The sequence below is a fragment of the Macaca thibetana genome, chromosome X (genome assembly GCF_024542745.1).
Source record: "Macaca thibetana thibetana isolate TM-01 chromosome X, ASM2454274v1, whole genome shotgun sequence".
NCBI classification, from domain to species: Eukaryota; Metazoa; Chordata; class Mammalia; order Primates; family Cercopithecidae; genus Macaca; species Macaca thibetana.
The window spans coordinates 90,278,423-90,290,127 of NC_065598.1; the positions used below are offsets into that span (position 1 = coordinate 90,278,423).

General features: G+C 37.7%; 1 pseudogene; it reads right to left on the reverse strand.

Annotated features, from left to right (window-relative positions):
• Positions 1-262: 262 nt before the first annotated feature.
• Positions 263-1,464, reverse strand: LOC126945334 (developmental pluripotency-associated protein 4-like; annotated as a pseudogene).
• Between the last annotated feature and the right edge of the window lie 10,241 nt (positions 1,465-11,705).

Sequence of the window (11,705 nt, forward strand, 5' to 3'; positions counted from 1 at the left end):
TGAGTTTTTCTACATATTAACTACAATTTATGGTAATTTGTGAAATCTTTTTCCATTTTTATATGTAAGAGTCTCTATCTCCACTCACAAAGCAACAGGCACTGCTAGGGGTCTTAGGCTAACATCTGCCACCCCACTAGTCTGCATGGCCCATAAACAGGTGTGCAGAGGACCCGAGTTCACCTGTCAGCAGCACCGCGGTATCCGACTCTCCAGCCTTTCTGCCATTAATTGCCTCACATGTGGCCTTTTTCCTGATATTCTATTCCCATTGGAGGCTTTTTATTAAGACCTTGTTCCTGTGAACACATATGGGGCCCAACATATTGTCTTCAAGATGCGGGGGTGGAAAATTGGAGGCAGGAAGCAAGAAGAGTGCACTCACTCTCCCTTCTTGCTTTTCTGGAACCCAGGCCTGACCAGCATAAAACTGTAGGTGAACCCAACCGTCTGTGCCGGCAGGGAGACTTTTCCCATGGACCACACACCACCTGACACCACAGGCCTCTTGTGGAGGTTCCACTGCATCTGGCGTCCTCGCCCTGGCTGAAATTCTCACCCAGGAGGCCAGCAAAGCCTCTGGGGCAGAAGTTGTCACCACAACTGTATTAACTCCCTCAAGGAGAGCACTGGAATCTTCCAGGGCAGGCGGCCCCTCCGCAGGGGAACGGCCACTTCAGGAGGATGTGTCTCAGAACTTTGCAGGGATGTTTCCCCTTTTTCCACCTTTAATTTTTTTTTTTTTTTTTTGAGACGGAGTCTCGCTCTGTCGCCCAGGCTGGAGTGCAGTGGTGCGATCTCGGCTGACTGCAAGCTCTGCTTCTCGGGTTCACGCCATTCTCCTGCCTCAGCCTCCTGAGTAGCTGGGACTACAGGCACCCGCCACCGTGCCCGGCTAATTTTTTCTATTTTTAGTAGAGACGGGGTTTCACTGTGGTCTCAATCTCCTGACCTTGTGATCCGCCCGCCTCGGCCTCCCAAAGTGCTGGGATTACAGGCGTGAGCCACCGCGTCCGGCTCCTCCTTTAATTTTTTTTGCAATGATTTCCGGATTTTGGTCTCTTTTGCTGTGCTAAGAAAATCCTTTTGATTCGGGTAGGCAAAGGCACACAGGCGCTTATATGCATCCAATTTCTGGCCTTTGGAGCTCAGCTCCAATTGTTGGCACCAGGCGCGCAGAATGTGCTGGTGAATCAGATGAACAGGTGACAGTTTAGAGGGTGATGGAGGGATTGGTATCTTCTTCTGAGGTCTGGGGTTGTCAGTGTACTCTGCCTTCTTCTTAGGACAGAGCACTTTATTGCCTTTGACAGACATTTTTTCTTTGGTTCCCTTTGTGGATGTTCCTGGCAAAGCAATCATGTTTGGTTGATTAGATGCCTACTGCTCCTCTTCCCTCGACTTCTCTGTGGAGGTCTCCTTGCCTTTTGCCTTCTCCATACTTGTAGATGAAGCAGAGCCTCGCAAGATGCTTCCAAAATGGCCCCGGCCCCAAGATTGCTGTTTGCAAAGTCCTAAATTCTTAAGTAAGCTGATAGAATGTCAAAGCAGAAAATGCATTTTATTTTTAATATGTTTAGTGCAATAATAGCTTTCAATCAGGCTCTTTCACATTCTTTGGGAAAAGCATTAAAAAATTAAGAAATTATTCTCTTTCAATGATTTCCATAGTAATCAACACAAAACAGAGTCAGTTTTTGTTCAAAAACATGCAAAATTGAACAATATATTAATTTGTGATATGAAGCAACTAGGTAAACCTACAATCAATAGCAAATTTCAGTTTGTGTTTCTTAGTTGGAGACAAAGGGGATGCAATTGGAGAACACGTATGAAGTTTTTAAGGTATTGACCATGTTTTATTTCTTAATTTGGGTTGCGGGTTCATCATTGTATTCATTAAGATAAAGGCTAAAGTCCTATACTATGACTAAAGCTAGAGTTAATTTATGTCTCACATAACAATTCAAAGGCAGGCAGGGCCTTACACAATTACGGCCTATGTAGATTCCGAAGGTAATTCAGTGGAATTTTTATCCTTGTTTCCTTATGCACAATTTTCCCCCTCACTCTCTTCTTTGAATATTTTCTTTCCCTAGTTTTCAGCAGTTTAACTATGATACGCTTACATATGTGTGGCTTCATTTGTTCTGTTTCGTGGTTCACTAAGAATCTTTAATCTCCAAGTTTGTGTTCTGCATTACATTTGGCAGAATTTAGAAGCCTAAAAAATACAGTTTGAAAAGCATTCATCTAGATCATCCATTTCGTTTTTTAAAATTTGGAATAAATATATCCAGAGAGGTAAGTAACTGCCTACTCAAGACTAAATAGAAAACATCCTAAGTTCAAGGCACAAAAAATGAGATATTTGGCTTAAATTTAAAATTAAAAGAGTTGAACCTTTTTTGAAGGTTTGAACCTAATTGAACCTAATTAAACCTGCCCAATTTTCCATAAAACTAATCTTTACTTCTTCTTAACAAGGTCTCACTCTGTCATGCAGGCTGGAGTGCAGCAGCACAATCATAGCTCACTGAATCCTTGAACTCCTGTGCTTACATGATCCTCCTGCTCAACCTCCTGAGTAACTGGGACTACAGACCTGCCACAGTGCTGAGATAATTATTATTATTTTTTTAATTTTGTAGAGATAGGGTCTTGCTGTGTTGCCCAGACTGGTCTCAAACTCCTCCTGCAATCCTGCTGCCTCAGCCTCCCAAAGCTCTAGGATTACAAGCCATTTAAAAAAAATAATCATAGAAATTGACCCTCTAAGGTCTTAAAACTTGAAAGGTGCATTTGTCTCATTTGAGTTCCTTCTTGAGAAAACTAATCCTCAGGCATAGAATGGAAACTAATTAGATGACCACATCCAGGCCCTGAGACATCAGACCTCTTATCCATAATTATTGCTTCCTTATCCTTCCCTAATTTCCTGCCTTCCTCACTATATAAACCCCCCAATTTTACTCAGTTGAGTAATGGATTTAAGACTATATCCAGAAATAGGAACAGTTTAAAATGATTCTGGAATCTCTTTAGGGTTTACAGTTTTGGATTTTACTCCAAAAAAAAAAAAAACCAAAACAAAAAAAAAAACAAAAACGACTTGTGTCATTACTTTATCTCTTTGACTTTGAGAGTTTTAGTGATACATTTGGTTAATGGAATTAGATAAGATGGCAGTTAAGTCTGGTATATTTTACACACTGCTTTTCCAGAAAGGTCTTGAGGCAGCCAGACTTATTGTGGTTTTCATCTTTGGTTTCCAGTCATATTTTGGATAATAAAATTAAAGGGAAAGACAAGGAATTTTTCTTTCGGTGACCAAGCAGTACCCTGATATTCCTTTTCATGTTTTCAGGCTGACCTTGGCCCAGACAAGTATTTGTCAGATAAAGATTTTCAGTGTCTAATCAAACTTCTGCCTTCCTGTTTGGTAAGTATGTCTTTCTAGTATTCTCAGTGCTGATGACAGAGTCACAGTATTTTTTCTGGGTGAACATGGACAGAAGAGCTGCAATCCCAATCAGCCAGAAGTATGAACCTGTCATGCTCGTCCGTGTGAACAGACCACCAAACAGGCTTTGTGTGAGCAACATGGCTGTTTATTTCACCTGGGTGCAGGCGGGCTGAGTCCGAAAAGAGTGTTCCTATTTCTTTCCAAATGTTTACTAGTTGATCAAATATAATAGAATTTATATAACCAAATGCACAGGAAAACGATTTAAAATGACTTTTCTTTGAAAAGGACCAAGGAAGCCTTTACATCATCACTTAAGAGCACAGAACAATTTGTAATTCCCTTGTCAAATCTGTTTTCATTAACCCATCTAAAGTCACTGAACGAGACTGAAGCAAAAAGCTAGCTTACCCAGCTTAACACTAGCCATTCCTTTGGCTGATTTTTAATCTTCATCAAGAAATATTTCTTCCTTATTCTCCAACCTGCCATAAAAGCAAAAACGTGCTTAGAGCTGCACAATTTTTGCAACAATTGATATGTTTCACTGACTAAGTAATCAAGAAAAATTAAGTTTGGCAATATTATTCGCAGTTACATAGGCACAAGTAAAAGAACCATTTAATAACATTGACACAGCAAAGGCTATACTTAAAAAGAAATGGTAAATGAAGAAAATTTTCACGGAAATGGCAGGAAAATAGCACTTCAGTTTAGATTCAGTGAAAAAAATGGATGAAGAAGGAATGGTGTTTCTGAAAGTTATTACCATCCAAATCCTTTGATGAGGCTTTAACCAAGGTTCATTAAGTATTAAAGGTTAACAGCTGTATCCTCAAGCAGTTGGGATGCAAAAAGAAAAAGAAGTCACCTGCATTTAAGCATGTTCTTGGTGACTGGATGGGGGGAGAGGACAAAGACGACTAAGACGGCGCATTTCCAGGTTCTTCATCACCAACTTACCCGTGCAGGAAAATGCAGCCCATGCTGGGGAAAAATACAGACCAACTGCGCAGGCGCAACATGGCGTCCGATTGAAGAAACCGAAACTTACCTGGCCGCACCTACAGAACGCCCCAGACACGCCTGTGTCCCGCCTATTGCCCTCCCACTCCCAAGCCTTAGACAGAAAAGCTGCTCCGGCAGGCGCCCGGCGCGAACTTCCTCGGCCCCTCCTCATATGCGGACCTAGGAACCTCCTCCCAGAACGCCGGAGCGACTTCCTCGGCCTCCAAGGCAGGAGACCGGTGAACCTCGCCGCTTTCTTCCTTCACATTGGCTAGCTAATAAAATTTCTTTTTACCTTGCCTACTTGCCTCATCTCTGGTGCCTGCTCCGGTGGTCGCATAAAACAAATCACTTGGGATACGTATCAGAAAGCATGACTAAGGATCCAGTTCTGTGATCTGTCTTTTTAAGAGAATGAGCGTGCCAATGTCTCACCTATGTCTTTCAAAGGTTCCACCACCTCCCACTTTGGTTCTGATCGGAAGAACATGGAAACCTGTTGTAAGGCAATCTCTGCAAAGACATTTTAGAAACCCATTAGTCAGACATATCAGGAAAGGGCCATATGCTGAAGATGTTATTCTTGTAAATGAAATCCTTATAGTCTATAACCTTTTTAAAAAACGTAATTACCAATAAAAAAATACACACACACACACACACACACACACACACACACAAAGACTATGTCCAATTGTCCTCAGCTGCAGCACCTGGTTAAAGTCTCAAACCCTGACAATACTACTAATATAGTAGTGTATATACTCGTTATAATTATCTGAAAATTAAGTATTTTCTGAAAACGGATAATATATTTTACTAGTGTTTGTAGAAATATGACCAACATTTCTTCTTTTAGATAAAGATTATTCTCATTTTCGAGATGACTTAGATGAAGGTATTTTATTTTCTGTCAGAAGAGCAACCAGTGAGGATGAATTAAGGCTTGACTGTTAGAATATTATAGTTAGAAGATGAAACTTCTGTTCAAGGATAAAAAATACTTATGTATCTATAGTTTTAGTTAACCAGGTTAACTAACAAAACTGTTTGCATTACTAATATTTTGTCAGTTTTCACAATTTAAGCCTAAATTTTGAAAGTATCACTGCTTTTGGTAGGCTGGCTCAGGTTCTTGTCTTTGCCACCCTAAAGAATTTGAAGGTGAGAATAAAGTGAAGGTTTAAAAGATTTATTGCAGACTGAAAGCAAGTACACACTCAAGAGAGGAGTGCAGAGGTGCTCCAAAGAATGAGCCATGTGCAACATGGTCAGGACTCATATGACATAGTGATAAGCATAATGCAGCCATGCAATATCATATAATAAGGGAAGGGGTTTTCTGGAAAATGAGCAGGTAATTTCTGGAATCAGGATGCCACTCTTTGTTGTTGTTGTTGTTGTTGTTGTTGTTGTTTGACTACATATGGTTCATCCAGAACTGACCTGGTGTCAGGCGCAGGATGGGAGTGGGAGGCTTCCCCATGGAATTTTTATGTTAACAGAAACATAATGCAGCTGAGGTTCAACAGTTGTTCAAGTTTTTGGCCATCTTGGATTTAACCAGTTGTGGTCAGTTTCTGCTTTGTTACATTCTCATCTGCCCCTTAAGCAGGATATCTGCAATCTGTCTTCATTGTTGCGACCTACTATAACAGTTCCCTTCTCCTAAGGGATGGGTTTATGTTCTAACCTGTTTGGCTCTGTTTGTGTTGCTTTGAGCCACCTGAAAGTACTTATGTTCCATTTTCGCACCAATTTGCCTGCCTCGATATGAATAATTTTTCTTCAGTTTAAAAGATAAAATCACAGGCATATTTGTTGAAATTACTTCCCCATACTGCTTCTTAACTATTTGCTGATGTGATGAAGTATTTTATTAAGGTTGCTTACTTTACTGACTTAAAAAAGAGCAGAAGTGACTGGATACATTCTAATATGTGTGCCTTCTTCAAACTCAACTTATAGCAATCAAATAGATTTATGTGTGATTGAATTTATGGAAAGAAAATGAAAGAAAAAACTATGACCAATAAATTTTAGAAAGCTAATGTCATAAATTTCTATTTCTGGTAATAGAGTTTAACCAAACAAGTGGACTTATTCTGCCACTAAAAATAACTAAAAATGTCAGAACAATAAAGTTTTACCAATATTCTCAAACACATCAAATATCTATTAATATGATAGAAACTTATCAGGCCACATTTAAAAAAGAGGCTGGAAACAAAGTGCTAAGAAAAACGCTAAAGCCGCTTTTACCCTGAGGACTTTTGCCTGAACTAGAAACTTGGAGTTTTGAATTTTATGTTCCTATGGGTCGATGAGAATGAAAGGCAAAGACTACGTTCCAGCCAAGTTTGGAAATTTAATGGCAGATCTTTCCCCATCAATCCAGGATTCAAAAGGACTGTCTCATGAATGTAAATATAAATCAGAATTAAAAGCAAATGCCCACACCTTCAGTCATAGAGAATAGCAGAAAACTACCATTGTTTTTTAGAAGAGCAAGGTAGAAAAAAACTACTGCATAAATGCAACTAAAAGTTTGCCAATCCCATGCAACAGATCACCTGGGTGCTCCAAAACATTTAAATAAATGCAATTAATTTAAAATAGCCCTAGATCTCTGGCATCTTCAGGAACAAATGAAAATATTCTGTGGGAGAACACAGCTTCAGCCCAGGCCTCAGTGATTCTCCACAAATAATTTTCCTCAAAAATGTACAATTCAAAGTTAAGAATAAATAAGAAGCAGCCAAACAATATAAGGTATATACAGATCCTTAAAGGCATCATACATTAGAATCATCAAACATAACACTTTAACATATTTACCACATTTAAAGACATAAAAGGTTTGAAAATGTCTTAGTAATAGAAAAATATTTGTTAAAATATTTAGGAGATAAAATCTAAATTTTAATAAGAAATATTTCAATATTTGAAATTTAAAGGAAAATAGATAAGATCTGCACTTGCATAGTGCTGAGCATAATCATCAACACACAGGAAGTTGACTATTGTCTATGAAAGCCATGTTGCATGGGGTGATGGGATTTTCTTCTCTGGGAAATTTGGTCACAAATCAATAACAATAAAAGCAATTGGAAAAATTATTTAAAACCACAAAAATACCAAAAGGAAATAAAACAACATCAAATAATCTTAATCTAAAATGAAACAAGTCAAGATGGCTTTACAGATTTAAATAAGATATAAAGTTTTAGAGCATCATGACAGATTCAGAAGCTCATGTACAGGTCACAAATCCTGATAACAAAAAACAAAAATTGTCACCATGCCTTACATATTTTACATGTATTAATGAAATGAAGCATCACTTATGTGGTGGCTGTGCCACTTTCAATGATATAGCAATTACATGTCCCATTTAGAAGATCCATTTTTAGTAATGACTATATGCAAAACAATTATGTGATGCAATACTTTAAAGAGATATTGATGAGGAAGCTTTTATCAATAAATCTTTCCTCTGTTACTTCAGAAGACTACAATACTACCACTTGTATATTATCTTCATGAAGAGTATCTCCTCTTCTTATTAAAGATGTCACTATTCTAGAGTTTGCAACTCAAAATAGGGTTCAAGTACGAATAGAAACAACAGAAGCAATTCTCATTTCACCAGAAAAAGTTTAATATTATTTCCAGACAAGAAGCATTATGAGAAATGTATAAACACTCACCAATCCCTTAAGCACCAAAAGACCACAGAAGTGGTGATTGGTGATAGTCATTGAGCCTTGTTTTATATTCTTTTCTAAAAAGACGTTTGCAGCAGCAACCTTTTTCCTTTATTATTATTATTTTTTTAAAATTTTTTGGTTTTAAAGTCTTACCTAGAAGCGTTTGTTAACTGCAACAACTAATAGTGTCATTTTCTCAATGATTCCTTTTTCTTATGGAAGAGTATTAAACGCCATGTTGAGCGTTTTATTTTTTGTTCAAACCGATGTTGTAAATACATGTATGGTTGCAATTTGATAGATAATTTTCATCTTTACCCAAGGTTTTAAAAAATAATTTGAGACTACCAGTTTGAGCCAAGATGAAATAACAGGGAGTAGATTTAACTTGAAACAACTAAAATGCAGGGCAATACATAGAAAACAACAGGTCTCAAGACATGAAACCTCAGATAATGAAAGACTGTGATCTCTGAGAAAAGGGAAGCAAACAAGATGAGCCCTGTTATTGCTCCTTCTTACTGTATTAAGGGAGTTTTTTGGCTTACACTTTCCAGGCACAGAATCTAGACAGAGCACAGCAGCCTTCCTGAATTGAACAGACATAACTGAGAGTCTGAGAAAACCAAGACAGCTACAGTTTGAGAAAGAGGATACCAGACAGGAAAGAAATACACAGAAATCAAATTGCAGAGACACAGACATCCTGATCACTGTGTACATGTGATGAAACTATAAGAAGCTGGTGAAAGAAGTATAGAAAAGATTAGAGGAAAAGGTATCAAGAGTTTATGCAGTGCTAGGAGCAATAACTCTTTCAACCAGTGAAACTAAAGACTTGATATTTCACAAGGAACTCATTAGAGCACCCAGAAGAGAGGTCTTGCCTCCATAGTGGTAAATAATTTGCCCCAGACAAAAGACTTCACTGGTCTTGCCTAACTATATTAAATTCAAGAACCAAACAGACCAAACTATCTCCTAGTGACTTAACTATGAATCAGCACGAAGCTCAAGACAATTAAAGGAATACAAAATTACCTAGCATCCAAAAATGTAAAATTTATAATGTGTGGCACCCAAATTATTGGGTGTGCAAAAAATAGGAAAAAATATAAATTTGGATGAAGAAAAACATGAATCAATTAAACTAATCCAGATTTGAAATAGATATTAGATTTGACACACAAAGACATTAAAACAGTTACAGTATTAGAATTTGAAATTTTCAAAATGTTAAGTAAAACCCTGAAAGTTATGGAAAAGATTCATCTCTTTCATTTCAAGACACGAAAACAGCAATGTATTAGATTAATATTATACTGGAGTCTTCTGATGGAAGATTAGACATCTGAGGACTAAGCTCAAACTTTTTATCTTGCCCAAATTCCTACCTAAGGGGTCTAGGGAGTCATGCCCTACAAACCATAAATTCTCATCAAATGGGTTTTTTGTTGACCTTATATATAGTGAGTTACTTTTCAATTTGACTCTGGAATAACATTACGAGACAAGGAAAAAATATTTAACCCTAAAATATATTTTCTTGCCATACCTTGAAATTGCCCTGCAAAGTCTCCTGTGGGAAAAATCCACAGTCTATAGAGAATCCCCTTCCCATTTTGTCCTTCCTTTCCAGATCCAGGAGATAATCAACTAAGAGCCAGGCACTCTTTTAGGTCTAATAAGAAAGATTTTACCACCTGCTGTCTCTCTAAAGTCTGCTATCTGAAAATTCCTCTGAGCAATAAATCTTGGTCTCCACAATCCTTTATCTTAACCTGAACATTCTTTTCCATTAATCCCAGGTCTTCAGACAAATTCAACCAAATGACAACTAGAAAATGTTTAAATTTACCTGTAGCCTGGAAGCCCCCCGCTTTGAGTTGTCCTGTCTTTCTAAATCAACCAATGTCTTTCTTAAATGTATTTTATGTCTCATGCCTTCCTAAACTATATAAAACCAAGCTGTACCCCAATCAACTTTGGCACATGTTCTCAGGACCTCCTAAGAGTTGTGTCATGGGTCTTGGTCACTCATATTTGGCTCAGAATAAATCTCTTAAAATATTTTACCGAGTTTGACTCTTTTTGTCAACCTCCACATCTTGTCCCACTGGGTAGTTTTCAGGGTCAACCACACACCTGGAGCTGTCGTCTCCTATGATAACAATGCCTTCTGGAATTCTTTCTGAAGGACCTGCTTGAGACAGTTTTACAGGTATTTTGTAATAAATAGAAGGAGTACACTCCAAAATAATGATAAGAAGTATAGTATAGTCAATACATAAACTAGTAATATAGTTGTTTATTATCATTATCAAGTATTATACACTATGCATTATTGTATTTCCTATACTTTTATGTACCTGGTAGACCAACAGGTGTGTTTACATCAGCCTTACCACAAACGTGAGTAATTTGTTATGCTATGACATTATAATGGCTATGATGTCTCCAGGTGATAGGAATTTTTCAGCTCAATTATAAACTTACGGGACCACCATGGTATATGCTGCCCATTGTTGACCAAAATGTTGTTATGCAGTGCATGACTGTATATATATATATATTTTTGAGCCATTCTAATAGAAGTATTGATTATATGTATTTTCTGTGAAAATTACATTGCCTTTTTTTTATATTTTAGTGCTTGAAGAGGAAGTGACTAATGTTATTCCTTGTATGTCAATATTAGATAAAATTGGCCGTTGCATTATCTTTATGTATATATCCAAGACAACATTTTTTTTTTAATTTTTTTTTTCAGTCTCTCTCTGTTGCAATCTCGGCTCACTGCAAGCTCAGCCTCCCGGGTTCAGGCCATTCTCCAGCCTCAGCCTCCTGAGTAGCTGGGACTCAGTTACAGGCACCCACCACCACTCCCGGCTAATTTTTTTTTTTTTTTTTTGTATTTTTAGTAGAGACGGGGTTTCACCGTGGTAGCCGGGAAGGTCTCGATCTCCTGACCTCATGATCCGCCCTCCTCGGCCTCCCAAAGTGCTGGGATTACAGGCGTGAGCCACCGCGCTCGGCCGGGAGATAACGTTCTTTACATTGTGTTCATTCATTAAGCCCATTTGGTTCTCACCTTATCCCTATTTCTTTTGCAGCTGTTCTTCAAACTGAACACTTCCCAAGTGATTGTTATGCGTCTACTTTTATTTTATTCCCCGTATCAGTACAATTGAAACAAGAGGAGTCAGATCTTCTTCAAAAAAAATCTAGAATCTAATACATGACTGAATGAAATATATTCAACATTTTCCTATTTTGTGCAAAATTCTTCAGTTTGTGTTTTGATATTTTTAACACTATTCAGACTACACACATAATATGACTCTAAAAAACTGATACCAGATTTCCAGAAAAAAACAAAAATTCTCCTTGGTTCTTTAGAAGCATTCATCAGTTCCAATTATTTGAAAATATAAAGTGGTAGATTGTTTATTAACACAGAAGCAAGTCTTTCACTTTACACAGATAAAACTAACTGAAGCTTCTTTATAAAGTTTTCTGCA